Consider the following 22,836-nt stretch of genomic DNA (forward strand, 5'->3'; position numbering starts at 1 on the left):
TTTGCACACATCAAAAGGGTCAATCTGTACTTCATGGGCTTGTGCACCAGCAGTGCCTTTTCCTCCTGCATGATACAGTTTCTGTTCTGCATCTTCTTCCAGAAGAGCCCTGTTTCATTGCAGTTGAACACTTGTTGAATGACCCAACTTTCTCCCTTCACGAATTTCATGAATTATTTCTTGTAGGCTTCTGCAACAGCCTTGTCAGAACCAGAAGCCTCACCATGTCTTATCACACTGTGGACACCACTTTTCTTGTGGAGTTCATCAAACCACCCAGTACTGGCTTTAAATTCAACATTTGTTGCATGTGTGGAGTGGTTTTCTTGTGGTAAATCATGGGGCAATTTCCTGGCTTTTTCATAGATCAAAGCTTCACTAACTCTATCATCTGACAGCTGTTTCTCATTCAGCCACACTAACAAAAGTTTTTCTGCCTCTTCCAGCACTTGTTTCCTTTGCTTAGTTAACATCATTACTCCTTTTGTCATATCAGCTCCTTTAATGGCATCTTTAGTTTTCAAAATAGTCAAGATTGTCAACTTCACCATCTGGTACTCTGAGGCCAGATTAGTCACACAAATACCATGCTCAAGTTTTTCTACAATTTCTTTATTCAATTTCCTGGTTATTTTCTTCAAAACATTCTTACCATTCTTGCTCTGAACTTTCTTGTTACCTTCATTATTGTTCTACACATTCTTGTCACTTCCATTACTGTGCTGTACATTCTTGCTACTTTCATTACTACTCTGCACATTCTTGTCACCTTCATTACCACACTCCACATTCTTTTTACCACCATGCTGGCACTGGACTTTCTTTGGAGCCATGCTGGATTGAATAATAATAATGTACAGGACTGTATGTGCTAAAACGCCGACAAAAAATTCACGGTAAGTATGGACAGGTTTGCCTGAAACCATGATCTTTACAAGAGAAAGCCATGACCACATTTTGAGGTGGGTAAAATGGCCACATTTGTGTGTGTCCAGGGAAGGTGGCTGCAGTTGTGTTTGTCACCCAATGTGGAGTTCACAAATGGATGCAAAATTTGGACAAACACTTCTGTTCACAAACTGAACACTCATGAACACAAACTTTCAAAAAATGAGGTATTACTGTACATTTGTAATGGGGGACCTCAATACATCACTGTTACAAGTAGAAAGATCAACTGGACAAATATCAACAAAGAAATGTCAGAACTAAACCAAACCTTTAAAAAATGGACTTAGTAGATGTTTACAAAGTGTACCATCTAACAACAACAGAAAATACATTCTTCTCAGCTGCACATGGAACTTTCTCCAAAACAGACCACCTACTAACTCATAGAACATTCTTAAGTAAATGCAAAGGAACTGGAGCTATCTCATGTATATTATCAGACCACAGTGCAATGAAATTGGAAATCAATGATGAAAGAATCCACAAAAACTACATAAACACGTGGAAATTAAAAAACACCCCCTTGAACAAGCAATGGATTACAGATGAAATTAAAGAAGAAATTAGACATAATTTAAAGAAAAGTAGAGATAATTAAACAATAATGCCAACATGACATACCAGAACTAATGGAATGGAATGAAAACAGTCCTATGAGGGAAATTTATAATGAAGAATTCTCACTTTAGAAAAATAGAGCAAGGTCAAATAAATAACCTAATGTTGAGTCTCAATCTACCAGAAAAAAGAAGAGCAACTTAAACACAAACCTTGTATGAGAGAGGAAATTATAAAAATCAGAGCAGAAATCAATGCAACTGAGATTAAGACAACAATACAAAGAATCAATGAATTAAAGAGTTTGTTCTTTGAAAGATTAAAAACATAAACAAACTTCTAGACAAGCTTATCAAAGAAAGGAAAGAAAATATCCAAATCCATGCAATTAGGGACAAAAAGGTTGAAATCACAACAGACCTTGCAGAAATCCAGAAGATCATCAATACCTATTTTGAGAAACTGTATTCTAATAAGATGGAAAATGCAGAAGAAATAGTCAGAGTCCTTGATACATGTGAATTATCAAAGCTGAAATATCAATGAAATGAAAGATATAATAAAAAACTACCAAGAAAGAATAGCCCAAGTCCTGACATAATCACTACTGAATTATACAAGAACATTAAAGACCTAGTGTCACTACTGTTCAAACTTTTTAATAAAATTTAAAGTAAAACAACGTTTCCAAACTCATTCCTGGAAGCAAGAATTATTCTGATACTAAAACCAGAGAAGCATCCAACCAAAAAAGAGAACTACGAGAAAATCTCCTTAATGAACATAGATGTAAAAGTTCTCAATAAGATACTGCTAAAGAGGATGCATCAAATCATCAAAAAAAATACATAAGGACCAAGCAGGATTTATCCCAAGGATGCAAGGATGGTTCAACATACACAAATCAATAAATGTAACACACCATATTAACAGAACCAAGGACAAAAATCACATGATGATCTCAATAGATCCAGAAAAAGAATTTGACAAAGTCCAACACCCATTATGATAAAATATCCTACTGAAAAATTGGAATAGAAGGTCTTTATCTCAATCTGATAAAAGCCATCTATGACAAACTAATAGTCAACATCATATTAAATGGTGAAAAACTGAAATCCTTCACTCTAAAATCAAGAACAAAACATGGATGCCCACTATCACCACTCTTGTTCAATATAGATCTGGAAATATTAGCTAGAGCAATTATACAAGAGAAAGAAATAAAAGGAATATGGATAGGAAAGAAAGAATTTAAATTATTATTATTTGTTGATGACATGATACTCTACATAGAAGACCCCCAAAACTCCACCAAAATACTCCTAGAATTAATAACCAAATTCAACAGCAGAGCAGGATACAAAGCCAATACTGAAAAATCAATAATATTCCTGTACACAAATAACAAACTGACTGAGAGAGAAGTTAGGGAAACCACACCTTTTACAATAGCATCCAAAAAGTATCAAATACTTAATAATCAACCTAATGAAGGAAGTAAAAGTTCACATTGAAAACTACACATTGGAAACTATAGTACTCTGAAAAAGGAGATTAAACAGAACATCAGAAAATAGAACTATTTCTCCTGTTTATGGATAGGCAGCAACAATACAGTGACAATGTCCATACTTTCAAAATTGCTACACATATTTAATGCAATCCCAATCAAATACCAATAACATATCTCACAGAACTAGAGAAAATAATTCTAAAATTTATATGGAATCAGAAGGGAGCCAAAATAGCAAAAGCAATTCTGGGCAGCAAAGGTAAAGGAGAGGGCATCACAATCTCCAATTTGAAGCTACACTACAAAGCTATCATTATAAAAAACATCATGATACTGGCAAAGAAACAGGCCTGAGGACCAATGGAACAGAATAGAAGACGCAGGAACAACTCCAAGCACACGTGTCTACCTTATCTTTGACAAAGGTTCCAAACACCTTCACTGGAAGAGAGATAATTCTTTAATAAATGGTGCTAGGAAAACTGGCTTTCCACATGCTGAAGATTAAACCTAGATCCGTATCTCTCACCATGCACTAAACTAAAATTGAAATAGATCAAAGATCTAAATATTAAAACAGAAACAATCTGGTGGAAGATAGAAAAGGTAAAACTTTTGAAGACATAGGTGTAGGCAAATCTTTATGAGAAAAACCCCAATTGCACAGGAAACACTGTAGAGAATCACCAAGTGGGATCACATCAAATTAAAAAGCTTTTGCACAGAAAAGGAAACCTCCAACAGTGTGAAGAGACACCTGATATAATGGCACAAAATTTTACCTGCTAATCCTCAGACAAAGGACAAACTTCTAGAAGATATTAAGAAAAAAATCAGACCCCCCCAAATTTAAAGGCCCAATAAAAAAACAGGCATCTGAAATGAAAAGACACTTCTCAGATTACAAGTACAATCAGCAAACACACACACACATATATATACATATATATTATATATATAAAATGTTCAACATCAATGGTCATTTGAGAAATGTAAATTAAAAAACACTGAGATTCTATCTTTCTGCAGAAAGAATGGTATCATCAAAAAATCAACCAATAATAACTGCCGGCAAGGCTGTTGGGAAAAAGGAACCCTTCTCCATTGCTGGGGGGAGTATAAATTTGTATGAGCAATGTGGAAATCAGTATGGAGATTTCTCCAAAAACTAAAATTAGGGAAATATTTCCCTGTATGACTTTCAGATCAAATGAAATAAAAATGGAAAATAACAAACCATCTAGAATGGAATGAAAAGCAAAATTCATTCCCAAATCTGAGATTGCACTCTCTAGGCCAAAATAGAATTTCTTGGGTAGGTATTAATTAGGCTTGTGTGGGAATGACTGGTTGTTATTAGGTATGTAATCTTACCTGAAATATATTGGTTTAATTACTGTTGAAGAGTGACAGTTTTGAAGCTTCCTCTCAAAGGATATATGGGGAACTGGATTTTATTTTATCTAAAATATAATGGATCAGATATTGAAGTAAAAATTTCTGTAATAAAGGTGTCTTGTATTTTATAAATAATTTTTATTTCAGTGAACACATATTGGTGGCTTATTATTTTCCAAAGGCTTTTATTCATCATCTTTTTAAATTCACACCAAAAAACCCCTGTAAGGCAGATATCTGTTACTATTTTTATTTTACAGATGAGACTTAGAAATAATAACTGCCTGTGGGAGAGTTGGACCCATTTGTCTTCCTTTCCCACAGAACCTCCTTAGGAAATTTGTCCTTGTGGCTCGATAAACTGGACATACATGACAGGATCAGCTGAATACATCACCAAATTCAATGTAACCTATAGAAGTATTGTGGGACATTCTGTCCAAGAAGCATAACTGCTTACAAGTAAACTAATTAGCATATTTCTTTACAGGTGATTTGAATGTTGTATTTGGAGGAAGTGTGAGGGTGAGAAAGAGTAAAAAAAAATTTGTTAGGGTGAAAGTAGCTAGTAGAATCCTTGAGATTATAGGGATCCAATCTTACACAGTTGGGGCTACAGAGAAATGATTACAAGTGAAGCAAAGTCAGAGAATATTAAACTACAGAATGACAACATCAGGATAAAGAGTAGCAAGTGTCCACTGGTATGAGTGAGTTAAAGTAGTCTGATTGCAAGCCACTTAGCATAGATTATGATACATTTAAGTGAGATTTGGAAGCTAAAAGTGGAACAGTAGCCACTTTTCTTTGGGCTCAGAAAGTCTGTGCAGGATTATGAAGAACTGTTATTTAGCTCATGCATGTTGCCACTTATCTCTGGACTTATCTGATTGTTGTGAGCCAGTGGGCAGGCCTTCAGCTAGCCCAGAAATCACTGGATCCTCCTTTTATTCTTCAACTCATGGGTTAGGTGTTGGTTTAATTGCATTTGAAAGGGTGCCATCTTCTCCTGCAGCATCAGTAGGGTGGGAGGCAAAGTGGGTAAGAGAACCTTGAAAGCTTCAGGTCAGCCAGTGGGTTCTAGTCCATGTCCTCTGACCCTACTTTGTCTTTGCTTCCCTCATTTTTTGTTTCTATTGTGATATAGTTGTACCTTGGTTCATGAACACTCAATCAGATTTTGTTTTTGTTTGTGAACTTTGCATCAGGTGATGAACATGACTGTGGCCATTTTTTTTTCCACAGGAACATGTTTTTGTGTTTTCTGGAGTTGAATATATTTATGATATTTGGTGGGGAGAGTAGAAATGATAGTAGTGTTTTTCTCTTAGGTTGAGTTTACTTTACACAAAATGATGTGCGAAGTTTCTTACTAATGTTCCTGGTGATTTAATGCATACAAAAACCTAGTCAAGGAAATGCATATTACAACATAGTTGATGAGGCCATGAGAAAGGAAAATGGAACCAGACTGACATCTGAAGTATTTACTTTGTTGCCTATCTTTTCACAGTATTTAGATGTAGTCTGTAGAGGCATACTGTTTGAGTTTAAAGTTTAAGGTCCATAACTGAGCAGTGAAAAGATCTTGAAAATTCTATATAGTGAAATAACATATGCCACTAAATTTCTTTGTCCAATAATTAGGAAAATTAAAAGCACCTATTTTATAGTGTTGCTGTGAGGATTAAGTGAAATAATGTGAACATATAAGTAAGTACAGAACATGGAACATAATAAATGGTCAATAAATTTTGGTTAAAATTACTTTTTTATTGTATTTTGGAAATAATTTGAGGCTACTGGATTTTTTTCCTTAGAAAGAAGCAAAGACTAGTGTGAAGCTTAAGCTTAACTTTCAACTTGATTATCTTGGGAACTGGCTAAGAGATTATTAACGCACAAGTTGGAGTATATTTGCATGAGGTCATGGAGTCATGACCTTATGTCTATATCTGGTACTGGGTACCTCCCTCACAGGTACTTTTCCCTGTACTCTGCTTCCTGGCTCCCACGAACTGGGCAGCTTTGCCCCAACATGCTCTTCCACCATGATGTTTCTGCTTTGGAACCAGACAATCATGAACTGAAACCTTTGAAACCATGAGCAAAAAGAAAGCTTTCCTCTTTTGAGTTGTGTATGTTGGGAATTTGGTCCCAGCAATGAAAAGCCAAGTAATACAGAAAATTGGTACCAGAGAAAAGGGGTCATTGTTGTGATTATATCTGTCTGTAGGGGTAGAGGTCTGTAGATGAAAAAATAGAACAGGGGCCTCATTAGTTCTTCTAGATAATCCTGAGTAAAAGGAGTTAAAAACAAACTTTACTAGAGAAATTCCCCTGGGAAATAGGTCAAAGATGGGAGCAGAGAAAGAGAAAAACAGATAAAGAAAGGCACCAAATAACCCTGGCACTTGCATGAAGAGACCAGAAAAAAGAGCTGACAAGCAGGGTACTGAGAGAAAGCCAAGTGCACAAATGATAATCTGCCCTCACTCCCAATAAAATATAGAGAAAAAAAGGAGGGCTGACTAACTTTAAGGCAGAATGTACTCACACCTTTGCACTAACATATGCATATCTATACACATGTGTATTCACCCTAGAGACACTACATTATTCACTCTAGGGTCATTATAGGGTGTCAGGAGCAATGCTACATAATTTTAGGGTAAAATCATTTGGTTAGCCTAGTTCACCTGCCTACAGCCCAGCTATGGAATTCCGAGACATAATTCCATTTTGGCCTCTGATCACAACTGAGACCTCAGTGATCCGGTGATGCTGTGATTCTCCAGGACAAGAAACATCCTGGGAGCTGAAAACATCCTTGGAGGAACAAACATCTACTCAGTTCCTCATTGTTCTTGGACTGTTACCATCTTATTTACACAGGATGGACTGAACTCTCTGCAAGTCATTTGTTACATGTTTCTCCCGATGTACTGAGTACTGAATAAAAGGTGCGGTAAGCTGGGGGCTTTCATCTTTGCTGCCCAGAGCAGGACTGATCATACCCAAAGCTCAGCTTCTTCTCAGTCTCATTTTTCTACCTTTCCTGTAATTCACCATGTGCTGCCGTGGCTTGCAGGTGACCAGAACTCATTGCAGAGGTTCTGGTAAAGTCCGCTTCCCCTGTTCCCTACAATAGAGTACAATAGCTATCCGCGTTCCCCCTTACTAACTCTAAAATAACCATTAATAAGGTACCCCCTTGCCAACTAGCCACCCACTCCAAAGATAAGGCCTTAAAATGTAGGTCAAGGACAATAGAAAGAAGCTGCACATATACCACAAGAAGAAATGACAGAAGGCAGAGGTGCCTGAAAGCCAATCCACTTATGGCAAGTTTTAGGTAGAGGGGAAGGGTCTCTGACCTCCCCATAAATGCAGCCAAGAACAAAGGGCCAACAGGTTCTTCATCTTTCTAGAGCCCTCTACCCTGATTCTTCTTATCAGGGTAGTTATCTATCTTCTTTTCCTTTCCCTCCTTTTCCTTTTTACAAATAAAGTGTCTACCTTTCATTAAACTTTGTCCCTCTAATTTTTTATTGGAGCTTATTTTATTATCCTAGTGGGCTGCTTGGACAATAGAGAAGTGGTGCTCATGCCTCAGATGTTTTATCTTTGATGTGACATGACTATGTGGTCTAGAAGCCTTTGGAACTACTTTGCAGGAGGAATTTGGAAAGGTATGAATATGTGGACCAGGGAAGCCTTAGGGTGTAAGAGCTTGATGGGCCATTCTAGTAAGAACTCTGAAGATCATGTAACAGCAGGAATAATGGATGAAAAAATCAAGCAACACTCAGAGAGGTGGAGGATAACAAAAGTTTATTATTCCAGTGGGACCAGAGGAGTCTGTGACTCCAAATTCTGAGCCCTGAGCAGAAGCTATACAATTCTTTTCTACAGAAGCAGAACAAAGGCAGTTATTCAGGCAGTGACAATTTGCAACTTAGCACATGTGGGTGTCCTTGGTCTGATGAAGGGAAACAGGCTATCATAAAACTGGATGTGATAAAACTTATCTATAGGAATGGAGTTGTCAGAATAAAGAACAGGATCAGGGAGGTGGAAGATTAAAGGGAAAGGGGACAGAGAGTCTTTTAAGGTTTTATCTAATACTTTAAGACTTAGGTTTTGTTTTTTAAATTTTGCCTTTCTCATCAATCAGAATGCTTATAAGAAGTTGTCAGTGAAAGCCAAGCCCATGAGATTTCAGAAGGGCACAAGACTCTATTGGGAGTTGGACTAGAGATCATCAATGTTACATTTTGGCAAAAGTATTGTTCACATTTTCTCCATGTCCTGAGACTTTGTAGGAGGTTGAATTTAGGGGTAGAGGACAAACTCACTGGATAGGAGAAAATTTCAAGGCAGCTTAATATTTGGCCTGTGGAATGGATATTGTTGGCTGCTGTTAGCCAGATTTGTTGTGAAAATCAGGAGAAAAAGTGAGAGAAGGCAGATTTTAAAATCTAAAATTTTGACCTGAAAAGAACCTTGTAAAGTTGGAGCCAAAAGAGGTGTGGTTGCTGAAGTGATTAGCGCTATTAAAAAGTACTTTAAACTTGGACAAAAGAAAGGTATCTTGATGGCATTTCAGGAATCCACCAGACCCCACCCATAGCATGCTCAAGAATGCAATAGCATCAGCCTTTCATTTGAGAAATGAGTCCTTGGAACTCCTGCTCAATAATTCCTCCTAAGGAATTGGTCTTCTGGGATAAATTTCACTATGCTCAGTCAACCAGGCACTCATAGACTGCTTCAGCCATGGTCCAAAGTGTCCTGGCTGATGTTTGTGCTGATGGCATATCTTGGTGTTATTCATGTGATGTTGGTTTTTCAAGTATCCAGAATTACAGTTGAGGTGACATGGAGGCTTTGATCCATATTTCAGAAGAAGACATGGGAGACCAGGCAGTGTGACCTAAGAGGGAGATGTGTGAAGCTGTGGGAATAAAGTTGACTTCCACAGGAAGTCAGAGATGCCAGAAATATGGATTATCTGAGGAAAAAAAGATGCAGAACATGACGGGAGCCAGCCTAAGGAAGGGGCCACATGGGCTATAACTGGCAAGGCCATGGGATGGGGTCACTCCGACTTTTATGACTCATATCTCACTACCATGTGCCCTGGATGCTGGATATGGGACTACTGGACTTAATGTTTGCCTTTCTTGGTTTCCACATTACTTTGTTCCTATTTTTCTTTTAATTCCCATCTTCCTTTCTTTTGAAATTGGAATGTTTATGCTGTGCCATTGTACTTTGGGAATATGTAATTTCTTTTTTAATTTTACAGAGGTTCAAAGTTGAGAGTTTGCCTTGAATCTCAGAGGTGACTTTGACTTGGACTTTTTAGCAACCCTGGGACTGTTGAGACATTGGGGAAAAGATTATTACATTTAACATTGTATACAGGATAGTTATGTCATGTTAGGCAGAATTATGAACCTGTAATTATCTTTATTCAGTGATTAAGTATAGTTTAAGTAGATGTGTTAGGGTGTGTTGTAGTCAGGGTTTTGGCAAGAGAATATGTTTACTGCAGGACACACAGTTTATATGATTATTTTATGGTAATTACCCAAGAGTCTAATGCAAAGGAGTGCAAGAGATTAACCACACACTACAGGCCCAAGGAATCCATCTGAGGGCCTGGATCCCAGCAGTGTCCCACACAAATCCAGCCAAAGGCTTAGAGTCCAAGGCAACGTCCATGAATCCAGCCAGTGTCCTAGAGCCCACAGCAATATCTCATGCTTGTCTGTATTGAGGATCTGCACATGGAAGCCCCAAAGGCCAGTGGTGGAAGCCAGAAAACCCAGGCCAGTGAAGGATTTGTGCCATCAGACTGAGGGATCCACATTAGAGCCAGGAAGTGATGCTCATGGTGAAGATCAGAGCTCCCCTGATGAAAACAGCAGCCATTCCCAGCAACAGTGAGGGCTCAAGCTCTTCCTCCGATGAGAACAGCCTAGTTTGCATCAGGAAAACCACCTGCAGCAAGCTTTTCCTGGAAAACCAACATGCAAAAATCTTCCCCTTCAGTTCTCTTTTTATGGCTTTTGAAACAGTCCTCAGGTGGATCCTCCATGCCCAGACCAAGCTGATTTAGTTCAGCTGGGCATTCCAAGTTGACCATTAGTTAATCCATTACAGGGTGTCAAGTTGACAAGGCTTAGAATATGACAATTAATTGTCAACTTGAGTTGAGAGTTGCCCAAGAGATTAGTAAGGCACATTTCTGGGTGTGTCTGGGTGAGTTATAAAGGCATAACATTGGGGTCTATATCTTGTCCTTAGGCCCTTTCTCTCTGGTACTCTTCCCTGTGCTCTGACAGAATAGCTTTATTCTGCCATTTCCTTCCACTATAATAGTTTTGCCCTGGAGCCAGCCAATCATGGACTGAAACCACTGAAACTATGAGCAAATATCAACCACCTTTCCTCTGATGTGTATGTGGGTATTTAGTCCTAGTGATGAAAAACTGACCAGTACAACCAGCCTACTTGGTAGACTAGAAGTGTTGACCACACATTTGGTGCCAGAGATTGAAATTCAAGAGGCCAAATTAAGTACATACTTAACTAACTTTACCTCAGGGAAGGAAAGTTTGAGAGTGTGGAGTAAATCAATCCTTCACCAATAGTAGAAAGTAGAATGCTGTAGAATAGAAGTATGGAGTCCTAGTCTAATAGGCTGGAGGCAGGATCAACTTCAGCCTGGAGAGCAATATGGTGAGTCAGAGGAGTATGGGTTTGAAATGAGAACCAGTTCGGAAAAAATAAAGGAGGCTTATGGGAAATATCTGAGATTGATCTATCCCTTGTGCTTGTTGGATGATGAGGGTATAGTTTATGGGTTCCACAGCTGCTTTGTAATATGAGGTAATGGAAAGAGATACTAGTTTGGTGAATTCTTTTTTTTTTTTTTAGTACCAGGAATCGAACTCAGGTCCTTGTGTTTTTGGGGCAGGCAGCTCAAATTTGGAGAATTCTTGAATGGAAGATGGAAATCTATTCATAGGATGTGATAAGGAATTAATACTGAACAGTTAACTTAACATAATTTATTTTTGTCGCAAATGTTTGCATTATTTTTTTGTAGTCTCAATTTTTTAGATGAGAAAAACCAAGGCTCATTCATGTTTTTTTTTTCATTCTAGGTGACCAAAAATGAGTTTGAACCAGAGTAGGGAAAATTGGGCCTTAATTGCCATGAACAGCCAAGCCATCAAAAGGGCAGGGACAATCTTGAGCATCAGAGTTTTCTGAACAAGAGATAGTAAGGGTACTACTGGCTCTTACTCTGAACTTTTTGCATATAACTTAATCCTTTCATATTGGCTTTCATTATATGGCTGAGAACATTGCCCTTATATGCTCTTTGTCTTACAGTTTCCCTACTCAGACACAGAAGGAATAACTCATTCATGTGGCATGGGCCATGTGGCCATTCCTGGACCAATAAAAATGGCTTGGAATCAGGTATTAAGTTGGTTATCTCCACTGCGGCAGCAAGTTTGGAATTCCAATTTGAAATGGGAGAAGGCCTAGGAAAACAAAACCCACAGTTGATTACTGTGGAAAACTTGCCAAAATTCTCACACAGTCTGTAAAGGATAGAATTGGGAGGACTCCTAGCTTTGTTTCTGTCTCTGTCTATAAACTTTGCTCTTTCCCTTTCTGCTTCACTGATTGATCTAATTAATGGTAAAGATATACAAAGTGCCTCAGAACACCGTGCAGTATGGGGAAGGGAGTAAAAGAAATTCATATTGTGATTTTTCTACCAAAAGTGCTTGTTCCCTCCTCCCAACTTCTATAAGACCACTGCTGCATCTGCATTGCTTTTATATAACTATGTTATTTATTTATATTTCAATGTTCATGAGTTGATGGTGGGTCATTTCTCTGTCTTTTATTGACTGGAAAGCCTCCAAAGGAGGGAAAAATCCTCTCACATAGTACTTAGCATAGTCCTTTGCTCTTATTTAGCAATTTATAAATGTTTTCTGGTAGATTAGCTTTTCTGAACAGATAGGGTAGTGATTTCAGGTAGCTATCATTTTTTGTTTGCGTTTAGTGGCATGTTTATTGAAATATAATATATACAGAGGAATGGACAAATATCTTAAGTATACAGTCCAATGGATCTCACAAACTGGAAAACATCCATGTAAGCACTTTAGATTTTAGAAAATGCTACAACAACATAATGGCTCTTGAAACCCCTTCATGCCTTTTGCAATCATTAATTTCTCTAATAGTAATCATTATGATACTTACTGTTATCTTACTGTTAATGGTCTCTAACAAAGGCATCATAACTTTTAAAGCATACTCTCTGGTGATATAAAATCCCTATGTCAGTGCCCTTGGAAGACCCTAATCATGTAACCTTCTGATGCTTTTCCTAATGATAATCTAAGACTGTGTCACAGGGAAGAATCTAGTAAAGGATAAAAACCTGAGATGTTCAGCTAGGGATGCTCTGTGAAAGGATCTTAACTAATACAGGTCATGCAGCTCCTAAAATGGGTTTGTACATATGCTAAGTAGCTTTCTGACTTGTTTCTGAGGCCTGTGGTGGCAAAGAAAAATGTTTTCTCATGCTTTATCTGTTGATTGAAAGATTTTTCCTTTCATTTTTAAATGTTTTCCCATGGTAACTTATTTTTATTGTCTTAGCACCTACTATTTTTCTCCCTATAATCTCTTTTATAAAAATTTCATAGTATAGAAAAATATGTTTATGGTCTCACTAGTGCTTTCTGTACAAATAATAGCAGCATCTAGATCTCCTTATTCTTTTTTATTAAATTCTTTTATTGGTACATTGTAGGTATACAACACAATTACATTTCTCATTGGGAATTGTACCTTTACATAATGCATCTTGGTTCTTCTTTTTTCCCCATTCCTAGCCCTCCCTTCACCCGCTCCACCCTTCCCTATTTACAAAGACTTTATTTTCATTTCTCATTATTTTTCCTTTCCCTTCTTTCCTTCTCCCTACCCCTCCCACTACCCCTACCCCTTTGGACCTTTTCTTCCTATTTTACATTTTTGATTATTCATTCTAATCATTGGTACATTCTAGGTATACAATAGAATGACATTCATCATTGGAAATTTGCACCTTTACATAATCTCTCTTGGTTCTTATTTTTCACCCTTGCCCAGCCCTCCCTTCAACCCCTCCAGTCCTCCCTATTTACAAAGATTTTGTTCCTATTTTTCCATTTTCTCATATTAATCCCATTCCCTTCTATCCTTCCCTCTAGCCCTCCCTCTTCCTTCCCCTTTGCCCCTTTTCTTCCTATTTCACATTACCTATTATACATTTTGTCCTTATTTACACTTTCAGTTTCTCACACCAAAGAAACTCTTTGGAATTTATTCATGTGTGTTCTATTTATTTCACTTAAGAGTATTGCCTCAACGTGCATCCACTTAGCTATAAATGTCTCTAATTTCTCATTTTTTATGGCTGAGTAGTACTCCATTTTATAAAAAACCCACATTTTCTTTATCCAGTCTCCATTTGATGGGCATTTGGGCTGTTTCCAAGTTTTAGCTATTACAAACTGTGCTGCTATGAACATGGGCACACATATATCACTGTGGTATGATTCTTTTAATTCTTTGGGGAAGATCCCCAGCAGTGGAATAGCAGGGTCAAATGGGACTTCCAGTCCTAGTTCTTGGAGGTATCTCCATACTGATTTCCACAGTGGTTGCATCAGTCTACACTCCCACCAGCAGTGGAGCAGTGTTCCTCTTTCCCCACAGCCCCACCTGCATTTGTTATTGGTTGATTTCATGATAGCAGCCATTCTTTCTGGAGTGAAGTGGAATCTCAGCATTGTTTTCATTTGCATCTCTCGAATGACCAGTGATGTTGAACATTTTTCCATGTATTTATTTGCTATTTCTACTTCTTTGTCTGAGAAATGTCTGTTCATTTCAGATTCATTTCAGAATTTTGGATTGGGTCTTTAAATTTGGGAGGTCTGATCTTTTTAAGTTCTTTATAGATTTGAGATAGTAGACCTTTGTCTGAGGAAGAGCAAGTGAAGATTTTTTCCCACATTGTGGGTTGTCTCTTCACCCTGCTGGTGGTTTCTCTTGCTGTGCAGAAGCCTTTTAATAAGAAGAGATCCCACTTATTGATTGTTTGTGCTAGTTCACAGGCAACTGAGGTTTTGTTCATAAAATCTTTTCCTACACTAATGTCTTCAAGGGTTCTACCTAACCTCTGTTCCAACTGGTTCAGAGTTTCTATTTTAATATTTAGATCTTTAATCCATTTTGATTTTAGTTTAGTGCATGGTGGTAGATATAGGTCTAGTTTTAATCTTTGGCAAGTTGAAGCCCAATTTTTCCAGCACCATTTATTAAAGAGGCTATCTTTCCTCCAGTGAGAGTGTTTGGCTCCTTTATCAAAGATGAGATGGCTGAGTGTGTCTGGAGTTGTTTCTGCATCTTCCAATCTGTTCCACTGGTCCTCAGGTCTGTTTCTTTGCCAGTACCATGCTGTTTTTATCACAGTAGCTTTGTAGTAGAGTTGCAGGTTGGGGATCGTGATACCCCCTGCCATGTCTCTGTTGCCTAGAATTGCTTTTGCTATTCTGGGTCTCTTCTTGTTCCAAATGAATTTTTGGATTGTTTTCTCAAGGTCCATGAAGTATGCTGCTGGGATCTCAATTGGAATTGCATGAAATCTGTATAGCAGTTTTGGAAGTATGGTCATTTTCACTATATTAATCCTTCCTACCCAGGAGCAGTGGATGTCTGTCCATTTTCTGATATCATCTTCAATCTCTCTTTTCAGAGTGCTATAGTTTTCAGAGAAGAGGTCTTTGATTTCTTTCATTAGGATGATTCCTAGGTATTTCAGTTTTTTGGATGCTATTGTGAAAGGAATTATTTGCCCTATTTCTCTGTCAGTGAGTCTGTCATTCGTGTAGAGGAAAGCTATTGATTTTTGTGTGTTAACCTTGTAACAAGCTACTTGACTGAATTTGGTTATTAAGCCTAGAAGCCTTTTGGTGGAGTTCTTGGGGTCTTCTATATAGAGTATCATGTCATCTGCAAATAATGACAATTTGACTTCTTCATTTCCTATCTTTATTCCTTTTATTTCTTTCTCTTGTCTAATTGCCATGGCTAATGTTTCCAGAACTATATTGAACAAGAGTGGTGATAGTGGACATCCTTGTCTTGTTCCTGATTTTAGTGTGAAGGATTTCAGTTTTTGACCATTTAGTATGATATTGGCTGTTGGTTCTTCATAGATGGCTTCTATCAGTTTGAGGTAGAGACCATCTATTCCAATTTTTTGTAGGGTTTTTATCATAAATGCATGTTGGATTTTGTCAAATGCTTTTTCTGTGCCTAAGGAGATAATCATATGGTTTTGTCCTTGGCTCTATTGATATAGTGTATTACATTGATTGATTTTCATATATTGAACCATCCCTGCATCCCTGGGATGAATCCCACTTGATCAGGGTGTATGAAGATATCCTTATTGTTAACTTTGAACTTTTTGGTAAGAGTAAGTCCACTTTTTCATATAACTGTAGTTGAACATTTTGATTCATGTTTATGTACTAGACTTTTCTTTTGTCATTAAGGTTAGGATTAAAAATTCTGCTTAATCCATATTTCTAATACAAGCTGAAAGGTGAAATACTACACCATTTGGTTTCTTTCGCATTTAATTTTGCCCTCAGGCTAGTATGACCTTTAGGATTTCTTTAATGTTTGCCTGGTATATGTAATTTTTTTTGATCCTTGGAACTTTTAAAAATTAGTTTTATGTTTATTTGGCATCTGCATTTTACCTCATGTAAATTCAATAGTGAGCATTCCAAGTAACAGAAACCCTGAATTTTAGAAAATGTGATCCCAGTTCTGAAGACTTCAGAGATGGTGCCATGCATTGTGTTACAGTTTCACTTACAGAACATGAAACTTGAAGACTGTACATATTGGGTTGGATTATTGAGCAAAGCTCCACTCCAGTGCAGTGAGCTTTATGCTATTTTTAAAATTAATTTTATTTGTGCATTTTTGATTACACAATGATCACATTCATCATACGGAATCTGTCCCTATACATAATATTTCTTCATTCTTCTATTTCTCCCCATTCCCTTTCTCTCCCTTCAACTCCTCTCCTCCTCCTTATTTACAAAAGCTTTTTTTCCATTTTTTCCTCCTCTTCTCTTTTTCCCCCTTTCCCCTTCCCTTCCTCCTACTCTCTCCCTTATTTCCCTTCTCCTATGAACATTGTATTCCTATTTCCAAATATCTATTGTTCATTTTGGTCCTTACATACCCTTTTGGTTTTTCACAACAGAGAAACAATGTGATATTTAAACACGTGTCTGATTTATTTCACTTAAAAGTACCTTCTCAAGGTTCATCCATTTACCTAAAAATGACTCAAGTTTATCCATCTTTATGGCAAATTAGTACCCCATTGTATGTAATGAAAACCACATTTTCTTTATCCATTCATCCATTGATGGGCATATGAGCTGTTTCCAAGATTTAGCTATTATAAACCATGCTGCTGTAATTATGGGTGTGCACATATTGCTGTGGTATGATGCTTTTAACTCTTTCAGGAAGATATCAAGAAGGGGAATAGCTGTGTCAAAAGGAACCTCTAATTTTAGTTTTTCGAGGACTCTCCATACTAATTTCCATATTGCTTGTACAAATTTACACTTCCATTAACTATGGAGAAGGGCTCCTTTTTCCCCATAGTCTCAGCAGGATTTGTTATTGGTTGATTTCTTGATGATACCATTCTTTCTGGAGTGAGATAGAATCTCAGTGTTGTTTTTATTTGCATTTCTTGAATGACCAGTGATGTTGAACATTTTTTCATATATTTATTTGGCACTTGTACTTCTTCATCTGGGTAGTGCCTATCATTTCAGAGGCCCATTTTTGGATTGGATCTTTAAATTTTCTTTAAAATGTTTTGAAAGGAATTCCTTAGTTTTTAAATCACATTTTTTCTAAGTATATATCCAACTTTCTTAGTGAATATTTTACCTTAATCATTTTTAATTTTCTATTGCTTGAGAATGAAAGCATAGAGCATTAGAGGACAATGCTGACTGGGAGGTGGTAGAGCACATAGTTATTATGCTATTGCGCTACTGTGGCCTGGGTTCAAGTGTAAGCATTGGCCTCACTACTTTTGTGGTCCTGGAACACTATTTAATGGTTACTTTCTATATCTATTACTTGATAATAATAGTTACTATGATCTTGATTATATAAATCTGAATTCAAGAGGCTGAGGTATTCTTGTATCTGTATCAATTTACATTCCCCAGGTCTGCACAGATACTTGTACTTCCAATTCAACTATCTATTTTATCTCTCTCAAGGGCAGCCATGATCACCTTCTCTTCCTCAGCTCTGATCTACTTTATTAGAATGGAATTCAGGCACTCTGTTGAGTCTGTGATAAAGAAAAATAATGAGTAGCTCTTGGTTGGAAATGGTGGGGAAATTCCATTTAACTCAGCTATTTTCTTTCTAGATATCTCCCCTAAAGAGTTAAAGACATCATATTACAATGATACATGCAGACCCATGTTTATAGCAACACAATTCCTAATAGCTAGATCTTGGAAGTGGCCTATATGTCCATCAACAAATGAATGAATACAAGAAAATGTGGTATTCATACACAATAGAGTACTACTCTGTCATAAAGGAGAATAATGAAACATTTGTAGAAAAATGGATGTACTTTGAGACTATAATGTTAGGTGAAATAAATCAGACACACAAGCTTAAATGTCATGTGGTTTCTCTTAGATGAGAAACTCTTAGTATAAATAAAGAGCAAGATAAATGATAACAGAAAAAAGGGAGACAGATCTTTTTCAAAAGGGAAGGGCACCAAGAGATGGAGAGAGAGTGGAGGAGAGGGGAGGAGATGAAGAAAAGTATTAAGATGTATAATGTACGTGTACCAACTCCCTACAAGGAATGTAATCATCATGTACTAATAAAAAATAACCCCCCCCAAAAAAGTGGTCTTCTGGTAAATGTTTAATAATTGCCTCTGAAAAAAATAACCCTTATATATAATTTTGGCCAATATTTTTGATGCAAGCACTCCCAACACAGCCAATTTCAAGTTACTGATTCACTACATTTAGTTTAAAGATGAGAAAGAATGTACACAGTAGACTCCTCTCCCAAGCCAGTTATAGTCAGCTAACATATGCTGTGCCTGGGTGTGAACCATGCTTCTCTGATTCAATAATCCATGGTGGTGGTAGAGAGCTCGGTTAGAAGTTCACACATAAGAACCAAAGATAAAACATTTATTTTGGCTGCTTAACCTGAATACCTTGTGTGGTAGTCGCTTTAGGATGAAGAGAACTTGCCAATGAACTGGAAACTCTAGCAAGTAGGTTTGTGTCTATACTTAACTTTTAAATTTGGGCTCTGTATTGTCTTATCTGCATCATTCTCACCTTTGAGTCTTTGAATTATGACGGTCTTACTAATTATCTATTGCTACATGATAACTTACTTCAAAATATAGCATCTTAAAACATTTATTAATTCATAGTTTCTGTAAACCAGAGATCAGATGTGGCTTAGTTGGATGCCTCTCACTCAGAATCCACCTTGAGCTGTAATCTGATGTTTGCCAAATTGTAGAAATGGAAGGGCTTAACAGGGGGAGAATCTGTTTCCAAACTTTCTGACGTGGCTATGAATAGGTCTTGGATCTTCCCTCTTACTGACTGAAGACACCAGTTCTCCCTTATGTAGGCCTTACCATAGAGCCATTTACTACATAGTAGCTGGCTTTTTACAGAGCAAGTGAGCAAAAGAATAAAAGACATTTCCTAAGATGGTGCTCAGATTTTTTTGTAATGTAACCTGCCATTCTATTCACTAGAAGCAAGTCCCTAAGTCCAGTCCAGTCTCAAGGGAAGAAATTACACAAAGTCATTAAGGAAGCAGAGATAATGGGGTTCTTATTGGCACTGCAACATCTTCTAACCGTGCCCCAAAGTATTTTTCTCTAATTTCTGATAGATAGTAGACTGGATCCATAATTCAAGTCTTTTACTTTCAAATAAAAATCAAGTTCATAGCATCAGCCCTTAGAGATGTACAAGAATGGATTCAGTCTCAGGTTATCTGTGTTTACTCAGTTCTTTTATGGGGAGCCAATTTCTAGGAGCCAGTTTCATGAGCAAGTTTTTGGGCTTCCATAATTTAGAGATCATATATTCTACCTGTATCAGATTTTCTGTCTGGAGCATAGAGTTTAAAATTGTATTGTTCCCCAAATCGTCCCATAGTATGTGTTTGGTGCCTTTTGACTCCTGGTATCATTCTGCTTGAGTCAACACAGTAGGTGTGTCTGCTGGGCTCTGATCTTTGTTAGTGCTTTCTTTAGAGCAGAGCCCATCACTGTGCCTAGATGCAGTATAACCAGTATCCTCCAGTCACCCAATGAGTCATGTTGTATTCATGAAACACCTTTCCACTACTATAAACTTTAAATAACAGTGTCAACATTGTTGTAGGTTCTTAAGGGTCAGCATAAGCATTTTCTTTCAATACACAAAGATTTCTACAAGTATCCTTTAGACTTCTTTCTGTCCTTGAGGTTTTATCTATTGCTGATAACTTTACATACCTTTCCCTTTCTCTCTCATTCATATTGTTCTGTTGATTTTCTCCCAGTTGAACACCCTGTGTGACAACCTCTCACAATAGCTGTGTGTGACCTTTGAAAAGAGAATTTGTCCTTCACTTCAATGACACTTTTCATGGCAGTCACACATGAACTCTGCTGTGGAACAGCAATGGATAAAATTGTCTGTCACTACACAAAAGTCTCTCATTAATAAACCTAAGTTTGTATTTTTTCTTTCTTCTTTGGTTCTTTATTGAAAACTTAATTAAGAAGAAAATAAATAGGAAATCTTTTCATGGACTGTCTTAGGAATAACAAAAGGGCTCTGGACATATAATATTTATGATAAAAATCAGCTTTAAATTTTGTGTTAGAAACTGAGGTGTTCTTCTGAATTCTCACTCCCATCAACTGAGTCATCAAACTTTTTAAAAAATCAACATTTTTCAATGTTCAAATCCTAAAGTTATATTTTTAATGCCAACATTTTTCCTTAATATCTACAGTGTTGAGTAAAGAGCTTAATAAATGTTTTGGGCAAAATTATTAATGTGAAATTAAGTTGACATAAATTTTATTTCACTACAAAAAGCAGCAGAAGTAGAAAACAACATTAAAACTATCTGGATTATTTTTTCCCCTTGTCTGAGTCTGGGCATTTACAGCAGCTTAGAGATTGGTTGGCATCCAAGCACACTGGCCTTCAAATTTGAAGGTTATGATTTGTATTCTATTCTTGGGGATTGCACACATTTGCTTTTTAATTTGGTATATTTTGCTTCCTTGCTTGTTTTTGCTTATTCTCCTGCCTACACAGCAGCAGGTGTTTGGGTGATAACAACATCTAAAATAATTCTAGGAAAATGTGTAAATTGGCTGGAGAGCAGCAGGAGCTATCACAATATTTCCCCCCTCTAATGTTGTCAAATTTATCATTGTGGCATCAGTGCTGCTGTGTGCTTGGGTTGTGGTGCTGTTTGGTGCATAACTCTGGGTTACACTTTAACCACAGTAAGACTGATATGGAAAAATATTGAAGTTCAGGAGGAGTATTGCTGCAGTCTAGAAATGCCCATAAACAAGGATGACCAGAGTAGTGCAAGAATTAAGAAAGAAGAGACTTTTGTTTCTTTTAGTGAGCTACAGTCCCACTTCATTTTCTTATCTTTTGAGACAGGGTCTTCTTCAGTAGCTTATTTACCCAGGCTGGGTTCAAATTGTGCTCCTGTGTCAGACTTTCAGAGTGCTGGGATTATAGCTGTGCACTCCCATGCCTGGCTGAGAAGAGTTTTCACAGAATTTGAGCTATAAAAGGTGTTACCAGTTTTAATTAATATTTGTATTAGGAATGTACTCAGTTACAAGCAGAAGAAAATCTATACAATGACTTAACTAAAGGGGTTTTGTTGTTTGTTTTTCTTTTTTTTCACACAAATTTCAGACCATGGTGCCATCAGGGCTTCAAGTCTTCCACCTTCCCACTGTGTAACCTAGCATCAGGAAAGAGGAAGGGCAACACCTTTTAGGAGAGAGGGAAATAATAAACGTTTAAGAGGATAGCTAACCTAAGTACATATATGGATTATATGTATACAATATATAAATGTACCTAAGCTTCACCCTATAATCCATAAGGTGTATAATTATTATCTGTAAATAAAAAGAGAATAGGCAAATTTTTAAAAAATGAAACTCCCAATTATGTCTTCTTGACCAGAATTGAGTCACAGAGTACCCAAAGCTACAAGAATGGAAGAGTAGCAAAGATGTTTAGTTGCATAAATTGATACTTCAACAAACTCTAGTGTAGCGTCTATTCTATGATCTTACTCTTCCATAACCCGGAATCATTTCTATAGGTCATTTTATCAAGTTCTCTAAGTTCAGCCTGTGATAGAAGTAGAGACATGGATATATCTGCATGACTGTTCACCATATTCAAACACTGCGAATCTTCCACTGGGGTCACTGACAAAAAAAAAATCACCCAGCGAGCACTCTACCCCATTGACAAGCTCTTGATGTCCATCATTTACTGACCACATTACCTCTGGGTCATAAAATCTTTTGCTTGCTGATATACTACCTCACTCTCATCCAGAAGATCCACAAGGTTTTCTTAGCTTCAGTTCTGCTGTCCATATTGCCTATATTTGTCTAAATCTCAACCCTGCAGTAGTCATGTTGTACCTTGAGTGCTGAACAAATGTTCTGCCTGTAATATGAATGTAAATAAGTGCCATCCTTGAAGGTATAGGACCCAAGAGCTTACTGACAGTTCTTAATTTTTGAAACTATATTTAAGTTTCCACAATTGCAAAGATGCAAATGTTTCTAGTAGAAGAATGGTGGATGATATATATGAGGATTATGCCAGTCTCTTCTCGGTCAACTTTCAAGACACATACTATTGAGTTTCTTGACCAACTTGATGAAATAAATAACTTCATGAAGTTAGATCAGGTATGTGACTAAAACTTCTTCTATGTAATCCATATATGTACTAGCATGTCCATGGATATTATAATGCTGTTTGACCTGCACAGTGGCCCCATCATCATCCAGTGGTAATGATGAATAAGACCAACCACAGCTATCTTCCATACCAATAATAGGCTCATATTAATGATGAATGCAACCTCCCATGGATGTCTAGTTTGAGTATTTTTCTAGCAACTGTGATAGAACCACATAG

The sequence above is a fragment of the Heterocephalus glaber genome, unplaced genomic scaffold, assembly GCF_053883595.1.
Source record: "Heterocephalus glaber isolate CG9 unplaced genomic scaffold, H.glaber_assembly_v1.0 deba00001472, whole genome shotgun sequence".
Classification (NCBI taxonomy): domain Eukaryota; kingdom Metazoa; phylum Chordata; class Mammalia; order Rodentia; family Bathyergidae; genus Heterocephalus; species Heterocephalus glaber.